The sequence below is a fragment of the Oryctolagus cuniculus genome, chromosome 1 (genome assembly GCF_051225735.1).
Source record: "Oryctolagus cuniculus isolate XC-2025 breed Fujian yellow rabbit chromosome 1, ASM5122573v1, whole genome shotgun sequence".
NCBI lineage: Eukaryota > Metazoa > Chordata > Mammalia > Lagomorpha > Leporidae > Oryctolagus > Oryctolagus cuniculus.
In genome coordinates this window covers 114,342,506-114,361,339 of record NC_142867.1, presented here as the reverse complement: position 1 = coordinate 114,361,339, position 18,834 = coordinate 114,342,506, and the positions used below count along the sequence as shown (strand labels likewise).

Here is an 18,834-nt window from a genome sequence, read left to right as displayed (position 1 = left end):
CCAGACTCAGCCTTTAAGATAACTTTGCCTCTGGGAGCACTGAGCTGTTAAATAAGCCCAACTACCCTGCTGGAGGGATCACACAGGGAAGCACTTGGACTACTTGGAGATGGAGAGGAACCTATGTGAACCCATCTTCCAACTGTGATCATGAAAGTTCCAGGCATGTAAGTGAAGACAGACCACTGGCTGAAAACCACCAAGTGACCCCCACTGATACCAAGCCACCAAGCCCTGACTGAATACCTGGCAAAACATGTGATATGAAATGATAGAGTTATTTAAAACCTGTTGCACTGAAGGTGGCTTGATATGCAGCAATAGATGATTGGAACCATGGCGTGGAACAGAGACAAGGACGTGACAACTTCTGAAGCACTCAGCAGAAAACGGAAGAGTTGCAGTGCACAGAAAGCCCAGGGGTATCAGGGAGGGGCATATACTAAGAAATATATAAGTCGGCAGATGGGTTAGACAGCACATGTGACTGTTCTGATCTGACTTGTGCTGAGATGGATACTGCTGGCTTCTAGACTCCTAGTTCAGGGGCAAATGAAATTATCTCCTGACACAAGTGTCTGGGAGAAAATAAAAGTGGCTTGAAGAACAGAGAGAAAATTTGGATGATGTTGGAACAACAATGCCAAGAAAATGAGCAATATAAGTAACGAGATCACCAGCAAGGGCCACTGCCAGAATATGGGATGATCAAGTCATCAGCATCTTGAGACCCTCTCCAGTGATGCTAGGCCACCTAGGAGCAGAATCGGACTGACTCCGTTGTGGTGGACGCCACAGCAGGTCAGGGGAACTTAACAAGAGGTGCAATGATGAAGGTGGTCACGTATCAGATATGGCCAGGGACATAGAAGCAGTAAAGCAGGTAGATAAAGAGATCGAGGTTGTTGAGATCTTGATGAAATAACTATGTTCACTTCAGAGAAGTTGAAATCATCTGTGGGATTACATTATGTTTCTACTGTCATTAAGGAGAAAGAGTATATCACTTCCTAATTCTTTTTTTTTTAAACTTTTATTTAATGAATATAAATTTCCAAAGTACGACTTATGGATTACAATGGCTTCCTAATTCTTTAAACACATTATAGAAGGGATACATATAAGGGTCTCTGAAATATAGCACATTCAGAAATATTTTAGGTGGGGCCTGATCCTGAACAGACCATAAGGTATAGAAAATCTGATCTCTGACTATTGCTATATTATCAACTGTAAATTCCTTAACCTTTCCATGCTTTCACATAATTTTCTATGGTAGAAAATGATACTGACCACTTCTGTCCTGAGCACTTGATGATTCTGTACATATGATAAACATTTACTGACTGCCCTACTTGACTCAGATGTTGAGCTGGGCCCTGCGGAAACAATGGTTCATTGATACATGTTGCTTATCTTCAAGAAGTATGGGAGATAGGCCTAGAATCAACTAACCATAATACGTGTGCCTAGTGTTAGGACTATGAACATATTGTTCATTCATATAATATGTTCAACTAGTTAATTTTACTATGCCACTGTTATAGGAGAGGGGGAGACAAGTTGCATGAGTGGAATGATTCCTAGTTGAGGTATACTTTATACATCTATAGCTCATTTGCCTTCACAAGAGTTTTACAAGGCATATCTCACTTGCCCCCTGCTCTGTGACTCAAAGAAGAAAAATTGGTTTGCAGAAAGTTAGGTATAATACCCCTAGTTGGCTAACTAAGATGTATCTCCAAACCCCAGGTTATTTTCTTTATACCATTAGGCTTCAGGGAGTGCTACATTTATTTGTTTATGTTTCTGTCCTTTAGGTTAGTTTATACTCCTTTTAAAAATTTATTTATTTATTTGAAAGGCAGTGTGACACAAAGATTTTAATATACTAGGTCACTCCCCAAAATGGCTGCCACAGTGGTGTGTGTACCAGGCCAAAGCCAGGAGTCAGGAGCTCCATCCTAGTCTCCCATGTGGATGGCAGGGGCCCAAGTATCTGGGCCATGATCTGCTGCCTCCCTAGCAGGAAGCTGGATTGGAAGCAAAGCAACTGGGACTCATACAAACACTCTGATATGAAATGCCAACATCACAGGCAGCAGCTTAACCTGTTGTGCCACAACTGGCCAGTCCTGGTTTTACCTCTTTTTAAGAGTAAGACTCTTGTCTGACTCATTTATATTTTCCTCCTGTGCTTAATATATGTCAGGTGGTTAATAAATATGCAGTTCACAACCAAAATGAGGTACACATTTAGCAAAAATGTGTTCCCTAGAAGTATGTAATTGGCTTTATGCAATTATTTTTGAAAACAATGAATAGAACACATGAATCAATGATGGAGAATGTATGTGTATATAAATAAACGTGTGAATGAAAGTCAAATGAGCTCTAATCTCAAGCAATGTGTATTTACTTTTCCTTCTGTACAGAACAGTTTTCCCCAAAATTGTTCCATGCCTTGATTCCTGAACGCTTTCTTCGTTCTCCTCCTAAGTTTCTCATCATTGGGATCCCACTGGCCACCCTCTGTGACAACTACTCCTCCAACCACTACCTCTATGTGCTTACCCTGCTGTATTTTTCATAGCACTTACCACCTCCTGAAGTGTGTGTGTGTGTGTGTGTGTTTAATTCACTTGCACTATCTCCTCTGCCAGGACATAACTTTGTGAGAGCAGACACTGCTGGATTGTGCTCCACTGTCTCCCCAATGTCATGGGCACTCAATTAATATCTCTGGAATGATTGAACTTGACTGGTGAACTCGGCTAGTAAGCATGTTCATAGAATGCAATTCTCATTTTGCCTGAAAATTCAAATAATGATCAATCATTCAAAATAGTGCTATGTTCTAGAAACATAAAACACTTTGAGTTTGCCCCTTCTTTTTCTCATCCTTCCTCTCATGTTGTATGTGTGTATGTGTGTGTGTGTGTGTACATACGGTGGGGTTTGGTTAGGATGATATGTTGCCACTTTCCCTGTCTGAAGGAGCTGGGGAGAAAGTCCAGCTGTGTCCATTCTCTCCTCTGGGCTCTCAAAGGGTCAAAGGTGAGTTTTCCACCCATAAAAGGAAGGTGTTATGACTTTCTCTCCACCTCATCCTTCCTCTACTTGACTGCTTGATTTTGGTAGTGGTCTGGAGGGGAGACAAACTAATGTTTCAGCCTCTATGATAGTGGAAGAAAGAAAAGAGCAAACTCTTAGAGCTAATGTTTACTTCATGGCAGGACAAAAGAGATCTAAACAGCTCCAGTCAAGTTTCCCATGTCTACTGAAGATAGCTCACAATCAAACACTTTTCCTGGAAGAGAAGCCCAGTCCTATCTTATAAGGCTCTTTCTGTTTTAGATAATTAGTTTTGAGAAAGTACTGCTTTCAAGATAACATAGATGCACGATACTGTAATAATACTCATTGCAATGGAATTTTACCTTTATGATAATATTATCTATAGTGGCAGCCAATCTCATTTCCCAATTCTTCGTGTCTCTAATTACTTGGAGAAACATCCTAACATTGTGATATTTAAGGGTAGGGCCTATGTGACTGGGATGTTAATAGACTTTAATGCAGAACATTTGGAATTAAGCTGTAAGCTACTGAGTTCACAGTCAAAGCTGAAATAGCAAAATGCTTTGTATGACTCCATATTTCTCACTTTAACTTCACCACCTCTGTATTAGGGAGTCCAAACATCTAGCCCACATTACAAATGAGACTTGAGACTCCAAGATCAACAATGTGTTGTCATCACACAGTTAGTGATGGCACAGCCAAAACTAAAGCCCAAATCTTTTAGCTCCTATGCCCTCCTCTACTTATTCCAAATAGCTCAGAAAAGCTGAGGCTGCACTGTAGGCTGCCAGCTTTCCCCTTTGGACTTGAATTTCTGGATCGCCATGTCAATAACAAGTTAAAGGGTGGGAGTTCATCAAGAAAATTAAGAATTTGTGGACACAGTTCACGGTAAAAGCAAATATGGAAATTGTGTCCCTGGATATCCAACACAGGTTAGTGATTATTGAGAGAAAGTTCTGGATCCTATGATGAACAGAGAGAAGCAGAAGTCCCAAATGAATCTTCCGTGGTGGTGGGATGTCCAATGTGGTTATGCATTACTCTGAAGCCATGCACACTGTTTCCTTTTTAACCTCCCTTTCTGTTATCAGGAGAGTCATCCACTTTATGATTGACAGTTCCCTGAAAATATCCACATGGATGCATTTCTTAATCACTTCTCTCTTTATCCATACTTGCCCGCTCCCCCATCTCTCCTTCTCCTATCATCTCCTGTGTCCCCTTTCTTCCCCATTTCACTGTCTTTCTCTTTATCAGAGGGTTTTAAATACACAGGCTTGCCCAGAGTATTACTTTTCTATCACCTTCTGTTACAAGGCATCACAAAATTAGCATCCTAAAACAATGCAAACATGGTATCTCGGGTTTTGTAGTTAAAAACTCTGGGCATACCATGGCTGAGTTCTCTGCTTAGGGTCTCATTGGGGTGAAATCATGGTGCCAGCCAGGCTTCAGTTCTCATCTGGGTCCTCCTACAAGCTCACTGGTTGTTAGAATTCAAATCCTTATGGCCATGGAATGGAAAATGCCCACTTTCCTGCTAGGTTTTGGCCAGGGACTGTTCCCAATTCCCAGAGTTTGACCAGTTTCTTGCCATGGGCTCCCAAAGACAGTTCACACTGGGAATGTTTGTTTATCCCAGACAGCTGGAACATGTCTCTGACTTCCTCTTCCACAACCAACTGGAGAAAACTCACTGCCCTTAAAGGACTCATGTGATTAAGCCAGGCCCACCAGAATCATCTCCTGTCTTAAGATTAGCTGCCATACAGCATAACCCACTCACTGGAGCAAAACTCATAATGCATGTCACGGAGCAGGATGTGTATACAAGGGACTGGGAAATCTGGGGGATGATCTTAGAATTCTGCCTACCACACAGTGACAACTCCATCCGTCGGGATGTCATATGAACAACAAAACACATTCTGTTCCCCCCTGAGATGCCCAGGCCCTCCTACTTGCATCACCCTTTACTAGGCTTCTCAGATGCCTCTCTTTCTTGGATCTCTCCTGGCTCTCTGGCCGCTCCTCCTTAGGCTGCCATGCTGGCTCCTCCTCATCCTCCTGCCTCTCAGTGCTGGAGTTCCTCAAAACACCAACCTCTCCTCTTCATCTAAAATATTCCTGAGAGACTTCGTATCACCCCAGGCTTTCAGGAATCTTCTTTTGAATGTCCTCCTAATTTATTTCTGTAGCTCAGTCCTCTCCTTTGAACTCCAGTCACACATACCCAATTGCTTTCTCAACATCTCCACTTCCTGTCCAATAAGAAAGTCAATCTTAACATTTCTGAAAATAAATCTGATTCCCAAACTGCTCCTCCCCAAATCCTCATCTTAGCAAATTCCTCTATTCTACCACTTTTTTCAGGCCCAAATCCTGGAGTCCTTTTTTTTTATTTTATTTTTTATTTATTTGGAGCCAGTGTGTGGTGCCATGGGCTAACCTGCTGTCTAGGATGACAGCATCCAATATTGGAGCAATTATTCAAGTCCCAAATGTTACATTTCTGACCCAGCTCCCCGCTAATGCACTTGGAAAAGCAGAAAAGAATGAATCAAGTGTTTGAGCCCCTGCCACCCATGTTGGGAAACCCAATTGGAGTTCTCGGCTCTTGGCTTTGGTCTGGTCTAGTCCTGGCTATTGTGGCTATTTAGAAGGTTAACCAGCAGATGAAAGATCTTTCTCTCTGTCACTCTACCTTTCAAATTAATTAATTAATATTTTTTCAATTTTGTATTTATTTTAAATGCATTTGAAAGGCAAAAAGAAAGACAAGGAAAGATCTTCCATATACTGGCTCACTTCCCAGATGCACACAGCACCCAGGCTGGGTCAGGCCAGGTCTGCCACTCAAACACTTGAGCCATCATTAGCTGCCTCCCAGGATGCACGTTAGTGGAAGCTGGATCAGAAACAGAGTAGCTAGGACTCATACCAGGCACTCTGATCTAGGATGTGGTCATACCTTAATCACTGAGCCAAGAACCCACCCCTATAGTCTTCTTTAACTCCTCTGTTTCTCACTACCCCAGATACAATTCATTATCAAAGTTCATTGACTCTACCTTCAAAATATATGCAGAATCTGACAATTGCATATCTCCAGTACTAACAAGATGTCTTCATCCCTTGTTTGGATTTTCATAGTACACACTTAACTACCTTCTTTCACTCCCCATTCCAGTCTGTTCTCTACACAGCAGCTACAGTGATCCTTTTAAAACAAAATATATGATGCCGCTCCTCTGCTAAAATGTCTACAACAGCGTCTATTTCATTCAGAACAAAATACCAACGTCCTTACTTCATCACGTGCCTTCTTGCTTTCTCTCATCGCCTTCCATATCATGTGCTCACCCTGTTCTTCTCTCTGCCTTCCACAACACTCTCCACAATGCTCCTCCCCCACACAGGCACCTGCTTTCCCCAGGGATTTACGTGTCATTTTCCAGATACCCACCAGGTTTATTTCCCCACTCTTTCCCTGCCTTTGCTCAAGTAGTATCAGAGAGAATTTCTCTGACAATATTACATATAAAAGCACCATCCTGGGGATGCTGTATCTCCTTTCTCCTCTCTCCCATTTCATCATGGCACTAACACTTCCTGATCTAGGAAATAATTCAATGTATGTGTTTATTTCTAATCACCATTTTTTTTTGACAGGCAGAGTGGATAGTGAGAGAGAGAGACAGAGAGAAAGGTCTTCCTTTTTCCATTGGTTCACCCTCCAATGGCCACCACAGCCGGCACGCTGCGGTTGGCGCACCGCACTGATCCGATGGCAGGAGCCAGGTGCTTCTCCTGGTCTCCCATGGGGTGCAGGGCCCAAGCACCTGGGCCATCCTCCACTGCACTCCCGGGCCACAGCAGAGAGCTGGCCTGGAAGAGGGGCAACCGGAACAGAATCCGGCGCCCCGACCGGGACTAGAACCTGGTGTGCCGGCGGCGGCGCTAGGTGGAGGATTAGCCTATTGAGCCGTGGCGCTGGCTCTAATAACCATTTTTAATGTAAGCTGCATAATAGAAAGGACTTGGTTAGCTCATAGCTGTGTCCCAGAGCTTCAAGGAGTAGTGTCAGCAACATCATAAACTTTCAGTGAGGGGTCAGCGTTGTGGCACAGTGGGTTCAATCACCACTTGTGGTGCTGACATCCCATAGCAGAGCACCAGTTGGAATCCTGACTGCTTGCTTCTAAGCCAGCTCCCTGCTAGTGCATCAGGGAAAGTTATAGAAGATGGCCCGAGTGCTTGGGCCCCTGCCACCCACTTGGGAGACTTAGGTGTTCTGGGCACCTAGCTTCAGCCTGGATAAGACCCAGCCATTGTGGCCATTTGGGGAAAGAAAAATCAATCTCTCTCTCTCTCTCTCTCTCTCTCTCTCTCTTTCTCTTTCTCTCTCTCTTTCTCTCCCCATCTGTTGGGGGGGGGGGGGAGGTGTCACCCTGCCTGTGAAGCAAATAAATAAGTAAAAATATTTTTGTAAATTAAAATAAATAATTAAAAACAGTCAATGATCCATTGCTCAATGTGTGAAGCTTATCCAAAGGCAGATTTTCTTCACATGATAGCTTGCAGTAGAAAATGCCATGGCAAAAAAAATAGAGTTAGTTTAACCTTCTAACCCTGAAACAAATTCAACTTATAAGACAACAAGGTGAGGACAGAGGAAGGTTTTCATGGAAGAAAGACATTCAAATAGGCAGTTTAGGTCCTTTCATCTCAAGGGCTAGAGAATAAGTTTGTGTCTCATAGAGTTGGCATGGATGGAAACTAGACAATATTTTGCCTCCCTACCCACTTTTCCCCAAGATTAGATTCTCACTTCCACTTCCTGGTTCCTATGGCTCTCATCCCGGATGCCCTCACCTCAATTTCCCCAAATCCTGTCCATCTTTCAAGAAACCATCCTCATAACCAAGTGATGCCCTCTATGAGGCATGACTACTACTGCTTCAGACTTTCCCAGGTGCCCCACTAATAGAGCAGTCATTGGACTGTTATCCCCTCCACCTCCTGTATTTTCCAAGCTTAGAAGGTGCACCATTATTTTTCTATCATCTGTAGCATTTAGCACCATGTCTTACCCAGAGAAAATGCTCATTTATACTTGTGTAATGGGATTGGATTGATTCAAAGTATTGCATTTAACTAGGAAATTAGGCATTTTGCTAGTGCACTGATTTATTGTGCTTTCAGGCCAAAGGGACTCAGAATCAGTTGCCTGTGGCCTGGGCCTCTGTAAATTGGCTCAATGGCCTCTCTGAGACCACAGTCTGTCCAGCTTACTTAGGGGAAGCTCCTGAACAACTAATGGTTCTATGACATCACCAAATGTAGGGAGCAATCAGGAATGGTCAAAGGAAAAAGATGTGCTTTATAAGTAGATTAAATTTTCTACCTATTTTCTGTTTCATGCTCACTAGCTGAGTTTCAAAAAATGTGCTTTTAAAATCATGATGAAAAGCAACTTCTCTATTCAAGTGGAATAACACAATTCACCCTGTGCTGCCCATGGCCCCAGCTAGTACTTCCAGAAGAATATAGCAAAGGGCTACTTTCCTTGTGAGTCTTTGATTTCTTCTTTCTACATCCTGTAATTTCCATCCATACCGGAGAGCCAAGTGCTGTGTGGGGCTAATTAAACACTATAATTACCCATGAGCTGTGGCCCAGAAGCAGAGAGAAAATCTAGCACATGTCTGATTGTAATATCAGGTAAATACTCAAGATGTGTGACTAGAAAAATGCAAAATATTCTATTCATTTAATATTCTTGATGAATAGTGAATTAGTCTAATCACATTAGGTATTCTATTCATTTATTAGGTGAGAGTGATTAGAAGTGAATAGCTGCAGAAAAACCATCTCAAGTTGCAAAAATTAGACTTCTATAGTTTTATTATGTTTATTTTCAACTGAGGGTAATTGTCTGTAGCTTTTTCAGAGACTAGTCTGCACCCCTCCCCTGTCTTTGCTCCTTGAAAAACTGAGTGCTGGTAACAAGTTTAGAGAAGACAGATAAGACAATGCAGATATGGTATACGAAAGCACCTACAGATAATATAAACATGTAAAATATGACACACATACTGTAAAAATAGCACACTTCCATGGGCATAACCATACTAGTTCTTCCTTCTTTGTTGTGATATAATTTACATACAACAACATGTATAAATTATATGAGTACAGCTCCATGGATTTTACCTGTTTAGGTGACTATGTAAGCACAACATAGCTCAGGATACACAGTATTTTCTAAAAACTTGCTTTGTGCCCCTTCCCAATCAGTACATACCCCCTCCCAAGAGGTAATCAGTCTTCTGAATTCAATCACATTCACTGGTTTAGTATGCTCCAAATTTCATACAAATGGAATCATGCTCTCCCATATTAACCTTTAAGGAATAGCACAGTCTTTCTAATACAGTAAAGCACAACAAAAGGAAGAGTCCATAATCCTAGCACCACAAAAAATAACCTCTAGATTAAAGCAATTAATAAAAATAATACATGTGAGGATATTTCACAAAGTTTATGGATGAGGGAATTAAAAGATACATTTATTTGGGGACTGCAGTTATGGGGTAGTGGGTAAAGCTGCTGCGTGTGATGCCAACATTCCATAAGGACATCAAGTCCTGGCTTCTCCGCTTCTGATCCAGCTTCCTGCTAATGCACCTGGGAAGGCAGCTGAAGATGTCCCAAGTGCATAGGCCCCTGCCACCCACATGGAAGACTAGGGAGAAGCTTCTGGCTCCTGGCTTCAGACCATCACAGTTCTGGCCGTTGTAGCCTTTTGGGGAGTGAGCCAGTGGATAGAGGATCTGTGTGTGTGTGTCTTTCCCTCCCTCTCCCTCTCTCTCTCTCTCTAAACTCTGCCTTTCAAATAAAAAATATTTAAAAAAATAAGTTTATTTTGAAGCAAAACATTTTGAAATCCATGCATATGAGGGAATCTTCAAAAAGTCCACAGAAGATACATAGTATGAGAAACTATGCATGGATGTCAAAATATTTTGCACCAAAATAAACTTGTCTTTTAAGTATATTTTCCTCAAACTTTCTGAAGTACTCTTGTACATATTATGAGGTATCTGAAACATTACAGAAAACTTACAGAAGTTTCTCATTACAAGGTGAATTCTGCTGAATATTCTCTGTTGGTGTCTTCCAATCCTTTGTTTCCATGTGCACCCGCCCTGAATCTGTGGAAAGTGGCCTTTGTGAGTGGTCTCAGTGGCCTCTTTGCTCCCTCGTAGGCACCAGCTCTGGATGGGAGGGTAACCCACGAGGTAGGAGGAAGTACTGTTCTCGGGCACTTGCTCTTGGGTTGCCTGAGCTAACTGCAGCCTTCTCCTTCATCCAGCCCTCTCTCAGGACTCGGAACAGCCTCTTTGTGTACCTTCAGGCCTATATGGTCACAGTTCTCACCTTTGCCTTCCCCTCAATTGCTGCTTCTGACCAGATTCTCATAATCTGTCCAACAGCCCTCTAAAAAGCTCCTTCATGAAATTCTCCTCCGTGGTCACAGGTGATAGTGCTCTGTCTTCTGCCCCTGACTGCCATCTACATTAAGTTTTCAGTAGGCTTTACGGGAGACACCTATGCATCTGTCACGTACGTAAGTTCTAAACTGCTCTGTGGGTGATAAGCTGACTGTTCCTACAGGGTTTCTTTATCATCCATCTCCTAATCAAAGTAACTTAAGCCTCTCCTCTTTCTAATCAAAGCACAAGTATACTTACATCCTCCACACACTTAATTCATCCTAATCTTTAAGCATAATGATAAGTGACCCAAAGTGTAGAATATGCCATCTTGAAGCTTTTAAGTCATTTTTGCCATTTGGACTTACTTTAGTTCTACTGCCAAATCTCTCTTGTTTCAATTTCAGACCTTGTATATACAGGTGCTTTGGAAAAGTCATTTATTTTTCTCAACAGGCCTAGCATGTGTGGGGCATAAACAAGAAGAACTTTGCCAAAGCTTCACATGGAGCAAGAGCAAGCCAGAGAAAGTAGATCCCTGCTTGAAAGCAAAGGTGGGAGGCTGACCTAAGACAAAGAAGGCTGCGGGAACATCAGCATTCGCTAAGAGTCTTCGGTGTGTCAGGTACAAGCCACAGGACATTATGGGTCCGGCATAACTCACAGCTAGGAAACTGACAGTCTGAGATTTAAATCCACCCTGCGTCTGTATCCCAGCTCACACTTCCTGCTCTCTGGCAAGGAGACTGCTCTTCAGACAGCGGTGTGTAGAACCAAGATGACTATGGCAGAGCTGGAGCCGATGGGACAACAAGAAAGGGGTCAGCAAGCAACAAAGCAGTTTGAAGTTCAAGTGCTTAACTGCAGACAAACCACATCATAGATCGTGGCCTGTCAAAGCCACCCTTTTATTTAAGAACTGTGGTGAGGAGCAGAGATGATTACCACGAAGAAGCACAGGCCTAAAGGGAAGAGGTTTCTCCTAGGAGGAAAACCACCCCTGGTGCTCAGGAGTATGGACTCCAAGCCAGGAATTACAGCAAATGAGCTCTTGTCCTGTTGACCTCACTTCATTCATTCCCTTTCTTATTTAACAAATAGTTATTAGTAATCTGTTATGTGGCAAGCACTATAACTCAATGCTAGTGAGTACAGCCACGAACAAAAGAGAAAAGCCCTGCTCTCAAGCAGCTTACACTTTTCTGGTAACAGACAATACATGAGCAAACAAGAAAGCATATGATATTCCAGGGTCTGATAAAAATTGAAACGTGAGTAGAGAAGCTATAGAAAGATGGGGAACAATGCCTGCTTTGGCATAGGATGGTCGGGTGTAGATTTCCGTGGTCTCTTCTCTGAAGAGATACAATGAACCATAAGGATATCTGAAGAGATTCGTGTGAGTATCCAGGATTTTAAAAAATTCCACATGAAAGAAACACCACCTTCAAAGGCCCCGCGGTAGGCACACATTTCACTGTTTGAAAACTAGCAAGAAGAAAACTGCGACTAAGGCTGGATGTTCATCGCAAGGGTAGATAAGGAAAGTGGTAGAAGTCAAGCTTAGAAACTTCATAGGAAGTCGATTAGGCTATTCGAACTACTTTATTTTGTACTCTGAGTGGAATGAGGTACTACTGGAAGGTTTCAAATAGAGGAAAGACATGATAGGACCAATGATTTCAGAGGATCACTTAGGATACTGTGTTGAGAATACACTACAGTAGAGAGGGAAGTAGGGAGGCAGTGGGGAGGCACACTGGAAAGTGATGATTTGGACCAGATACTTGTGGCAGTGGAAATAGCAAGAAGTGGTCAGATCCTGGGTATGTTTTGAAAATAGAACCTGCAGCATTTGCCCTTGGATTGGAAATAGGATGAGATAACAAAAGAGGTGGAAAAGTTGATCCTGAGATTTTAGAGTAAATTGTAGAATAAAGTAGCCATTTTTGGATACAGGGACAACTTCAAAATAACAGTTTTCTGGGAAATATCAGTTTATTTTTGGACATGGTGAATTTCAGGTGTCTTCTAGAAATCCAATCATAGATGTGAAGTAGGCAGGTGGCTACAGGACTCTAGGTTTCAGGACAGAGGGCCCTGATGGATAAATTAAATAGTTACCAATGTGTGGATGGTACCGAAACCATTAGATGAACCCCGCCTGCCAAACTTAGAAATTGAGAACTGAGCCCTGGAGCACTCCAAAATTTAGAGGTCAAGGACGAGGAAAACGCGACACAGAAAACACGGAAGAGGACCTATCAGTGAGGTGTGAGAACGAAGAGGGGCTTCCTGCCCCAGGGACGAGAAGAAACTGCTTCAAGGTGAAGCGGAGATCAGCTGGAGCTAACGCTGCAGCAAGACCAAGCAGGATGATGAATGAGAATCGGCTGCACCTTCTGGCAGCGTGAACCTCCACCAGGATTGTTGTGGTGCTGTGAGAACCGTGGGTTCAGGAAAATAGAGGAAAAATGGGTTCAGGGAGAGAGACACTGGAAGCTGGATGTATTGACAACTCTGAGTTTTTGCTTTAAAGAAGACAAGAAGGGGATGGTAACCATGGAAGAACATGGCCTGACAGAGGCTGGTTGGATGGCTTGGTTGACTGAAACACAGGGGCTATTCTATTTTGCTTCCAGGTTGGCAGGGACAGTCTGGTAGAGCAATGCAAAACAGAGTGTTTTGTTGCTAATTGAAACATAAACAGATAACTATATATTTGCTTTATGTAAACCTCATTGTCCCTTTGAGTCATTGTATCCCTATTTTACTAATGAGGAAACGGAGGCTCAGAAAATTTACATGACTTCAACAGGTTCTCAAAGCATATATGCAAATCAGGACCCGAACAGGGTCTAATTCCCCAAACCATAAATGCTGCACAGTATCAGAGCCTAGAACTCCCACAGAGGGTCCACTGCGTAAGGGGAAAAGGAGAACACCATCCTAAGAGGCCAGAGAAGAATGGCACAATTCCCACAGTCCTGAAGAATTCCAGGGACAAGCGTTAAGGAGGTAAGTTACCTGCCTGGATCTCCTGCCTCTGGGGACATCAGTACTTGGCAGTGGGGTAGGAAGGTGCTCAGGAGAGCTGGATGGCCAGGTTGGGCTGATGGGTCATGTGTCAGTGGGAGGGGGCAAACGGTCTCCCCTGAGTTGAAGGTGCAGCGGCAGAGGTTGAGAAGTGGCAAGGGGCTTCTTTGGGTTTCTAGTCACTTCCATGGACACATTCTGTTCCTGCCATGCGCAAAGCACAATGTCTCGTGCTTAGAAACTGAAGAGGGCAGGGCTGACACTGTGGTGTAGCGGGTAAAGCTGCTGCCTGTGACGCTGGCAACCCACGTGGATGCCGGTTCAAGTCCCAGCTGCTCTAATTCCAACCCAGATCCCTGCTAGCGGCCTGGGAAAGCCAGCGGAAGATGGCCTAAGTGCTCGGGTCCCTGTCATCCACTTGGGAGACCCAAATGAAGCTTCTGGCTCCTGACTTCAACCTGGCCCTGCCCTGGCCATTGCAGTCATTTGGGGAATGAACCAATGGATGGAAGATTCTCTCTCTCTCTCTCTCTCTCTCTCTCTCTCTCTCTCTCCCTTCCTTTCTCTCTGTAACTCTTTCAAATAAATAAAGAAATTTAAAAAAAAAAAAGAAATTAAAAAAGAACCGTCATCCTGCCCTGTAAGTCCTTTACCATGAACCTTTGGAACTCAGCATGAGATTTCTACATACCTGTATTACCCGACATTCTCCAGTGAAACTACCTGCAACACGCAGATGCGGAGAGACAGAGACTGAAATAGACCCGATTCATAGAGTGCTGTCACGGCGTTGGCTCACACAATTGTGGGGGCTGGTAGGGCAGCCAGAGCTTGGAAACTCCAACAAGCATGGAAGCATGGTCTCCAGACAGAATGTTTTCGCCTCGGAGAAACCTGGTTTTGTTCGGACGACCTTTAACTGATGACACAGGACCCGCCCACATCATAGAAGGCGATCTATTTAAAGTCAACCCGACACAACTGTTAACCAGATTTACAAAACATCATCGCAGCAACACCTGGATTAGTGTGTGGGTATGTAACTGGGTGATGTATCCTAGCCAAGCTAACACATGAAGCAGCCTATTAACTCCCAGAGTCATTCCATAGAAACCAAAAACAGGTGCTTTCTTTTACAGATATTTGTCTTCTGCAAGCGTTTCCTGATCGGATTTGAAGCTGTGGACCAGCAAGGGGCCAGAGGAGGGGCTGTCTTGGAGTCCTTGTACTGGCAAAGGGTGGCTTATAAAGGTTCTAATTCATTGTAATTAATTTTGATTGTGCAGAAGCAGAAGGCTGGCACAGTGAAAGGGGGTAATTTCACAAGTCAAAATAGCAAACAAGTAAATACAAATAGTCCCCAACCTCCCCGGGCAGCTCCGGGTCTGCAGGTGTGCCCAGCTCTGAAAGAAGTCACACTCTGACCACCCCCCCCCCCATTCCCTCGCTGCCACCCTGGCTTCCCACCAGTTTTCCAGAAAGCTAATTTGATTTCAAATGCCCCCAACCCCACCAACCCTCCTTTCCCCTGACGTGGACCATTTGGGGACAGCTGTCAATCCGACGGAAGAGCTGGGTTTGGGGTGTTGAAACAGCACCCCCAGAAAGACGTCGCTGCTGGCTGGCTAGGGAGAGAAGCCCTCCTTGGTGTTGCTTGTCGCAAACAATGAAACCTCTGCACGGAGGTTCTTTGTTCGGCCGTGGGCGAGCTGAGCCGTGCATGTGCGTGTGCTGGGTATTAAGTCTCCTTTCAAAATGCTGCCTAGGCGCAGGACGTGGGAGCCAGCTGGGTGCTGGAGTCCCGGCTCCCACCTCTGCGAGCCTCTGCATGGAGATTGGAGAGTGGAGACGAAGGCTTAAGTCCCCGTGCCATGGGCGCATTTCTGTGTGCAGAGGGTGAGGGAGCAGAGCAGGGCTGTGACTGTCCTGGGCAGGAAGCCGTGTGGTGGGGTGGCAGCCGAGCCTTGAGTAATGATCAGTGTAGGTTTCTCACGGAGGACTCATTTATCTGGGTGCCGGTGGGTGAGCCTGGCTTCCCAAGCTTGAAAATTTAGATTTATTGGGTGCCAGAAGTCGGACTGGACCCCATTTAATAGGCCTATGCACCATGAAGGTGAGGGTGGGGGATGAGGGTCAGGGGGCTCCATGGACGGTGAAAGGGACATGGTGTGAGGGAAAACAGCAAAATCGGAATAGCACGATAACATTCTAAGCATAGCAGGCAGGAAATACAAGACTATGGAAAAACTGATGGTTTCTGAACAGAGCTGTGATCAGATAAATGAGCAGGAAGACAGAGGAGGAGGATAAACACTCTCTCTCTGAACTTGGAGGGAAGGGGTTGAGAGAGAGAGGCCACAGATTCCACGAGTCTGCAGGACAAACCTGCTGTTACAGGAGGGAGATCGATAAAAAACATTTTGCTTGTTACCAAAATAAAATAAAATAAAAATGCATCCATCTTTTTCAGCTTCTTCGTCTGAAACAGAAGAAAAGCTTTGGGGTTTCTGGAATGTGGATTTACATAGGCCCTGGAACACGTGAACACTCAGTTGACTTCCAACACAGAAAGGCCAAGGGAAGCCTTAGGTGGGGAAAGACACCCAAGCTCCAGGCTCTGTGCCTCATCCCCCAGGGGGACCCGGGGAGTTCACACCCATTCTCCTGGTGCCTTGAGGTCCTTACCTATGTTTTCCCCTTGCAGTAGGAAAAGCAGTGTGAAAGTGACTCTGGAGGTGTTAAGAATCAAGCAAAAGGTTTTGTAATGCAACACAGCTGATCTGAATCTCTTGGCTCACGTGTAGCTGTCCGCTCATTATTTACTGTGTTATTTTCTCTGTGCAAGGCACCGGGATTGACGAGTATGGGAGAGCATGGTGGGCCCTTCATTCATTCACTCCTTCAAGAAATATCTGGGGGTAAAAAAGTGAGTTAGTGCCCTATCACTCCCCTCAAGGGAGGAGGAGTTGGACAGGTAAAACCCCACGTCCTGTACTCTGGAGACAAGGAGGAGTGACAGATGAGATGGACAGCAGTTCTGTGGAAGCCTTCCCAGAGGAGGTGACTGTCACGCTTAGGTTGTGAGCACCTCGAACTCAGTAATCTGCTGAAAATCACATTTTTCTGTGGACAGATGTTGAGGTGACATATCAGCACATATGTAGACTGTTAGAAATGCCTGCATTTCCAGTGATTACATCCAAATGCCCAATAGCATTTGTAGAGAGGAGTGCATCCATGTACCTCATAAATAATGCAAGCATGTATCATGTAATAATTATTTTTATGAGCCATTCTTTTTCCTCAAGGACACAGATCATCAAAGTCCTTTGCTATTTATTGTACATTAGTTTATTACTTTCCCTCAATTATGTGGTGAAATTTATATCTTTGCCCATGGCCAGGGTGGTAGCCCCTGTGGCCCAAGGCAATTAGATAAGGCCTTAAAGAAATCAGACTGTGAACAAGGCAGAAGTTTAATAAAATTTGAAACCCACAGCTGTCAAGCTCCATGAAGCCTCATGTTCACAAATATCAGGCAAGCATCACTACAGATTTTAGTGAACACTTCGCATCCGGTCTTTCTCCGTCTGTCTCTCTCTGCCTCTCTTTCAACTAATATTAAACTAAATAGATAACATTGTGTGAAAGGCGAGCAGGCTTTGGTGCAGCACTGAAGTCACTGTTTGAGATGCCCGCATCCCCTATCGAAGGACCTAGTTCCAGCCCTGGTTATTCAGCTTCCATTTCCAGCTTCCTGCTGACGTGCAGCCTGCGAGGCAGCAAACGATGCCTCAAGTCCTTGGGTCCCTGCCACCCATGTGGCAGACCCAGCCAGAGTCCCAGGATCCCGGCTTTAGCCTGGCTTAGCCTTGGCCTTTGTGAGCATTCAGGGAGTGAACTGGGGGTGGAGGATCCTTCTCTGTCTCTATCTCTACCTTTTACATAAGATGAAAATAAATGTGTAAAAAAAAAACTTAAAAACTTTGCATCCCATTCTGGTGACAGGTTTAAAGGCTATGCTGATGCATATGTATATGGGAACATACACACACAATTTACATATGTGCATATATACATACAGGCATGCATATATATACATATAGGCTTTTATGTTGATACAGTGATGTCTCGGAGGAAGGAATGTTTCTTTTCAGCAGTCACCAATCACCTATTTAATTTCTTCTTATTTCTCTCTCCCCCAGGCACCTTCTCACTCCACACAAACCTCCAAGGAGTTTGAAGTCCTCAGGTCCACCTGCATCCCCTCTCTACCCTGTATCGCTAACTCACATCAGCGTCCTTGCCCTGGAAGATAGCCATTTATTTATCCGTCTTATTCGGCCTACAGCCAAAAGAGCAAATGCTTCCAATAGAAGAGCTTCAGGAACAAACTGGTACCGTCAAGGGGTAGACTTGGGGGACAGAGATGCAGCAGAGAGACCATTCGCTTTCCTGGTCAGCAGAGAGGCAAAACAAAGGATGAGTCAGCACGAGACAGTGGTTCCAGTACAACTTCTTAGGACATCGGCAAGTCCCTTTCTTGTCCTCTTGCTTGGGGTCAGTCTCTCTTTTGTCTGTGGAAGCCTTTGTAGTCACCCCAAATCGAGCTTGTATTGTATTGCACAATTGCTTATTAGTTCCATGTTTCTGGCCATCTCAGCTTCCACACAATGAGCGCTGCAGTGGAGGGGACCTTGTCTTGCCAGGCTCTAACCTGGTGCCTAGAATGTCCCAAGTACTCCATACAGCAGTTCAGTGCTTTTCAATGAACGTAACAACTGAGTCATTTTCTATCCCTGTAAAAAGGGAAGTTTGACCATTCACTCCTGCATCTACTCATTTGCCATTCACTGGACAACTGGCTAAGGGAGGTGCTGTGGGAAACATACAGAGGCTTAATCTAGTAACTTGCCCAAATAACATTCCCCCCTACCCTTCAGAATCTTGGAGAACAAAGAGATCGCGCATACAAATGGGCTGAGGAAATTGTCTGTGCTCCCCGAGATAAGGGGTGCTTTTCTTCTCACTGGTTACCTGTGCCGTGGGGATGCTGTGTGTGCTGCCGGCCCTGCAAGGGTTATTTCTGCAGATCCCCAGGCTCCCTCCTCTGTAGCTCCAGCAGATGTATTAAGTGTAATCTTGGAACCGTTCCAGGTTCCCTCTTTAAGACTTAGAATGTTCAATATTTCCTGCACGCAGCAGGCCGCTC

General features: G+C 44.3%; 1 pseudogene; it reads left to right on the top strand.

Annotated features, from left to right (window-relative positions):
* Window positions 1-336: 336 nt before the first annotated feature.
* LOC100338874 (THO complex subunit 1-like) overlaps window positions 337-18,834 on the top strand; it is a 55,990-nt pseudogene continuing 37,492 nt past the window's right edge.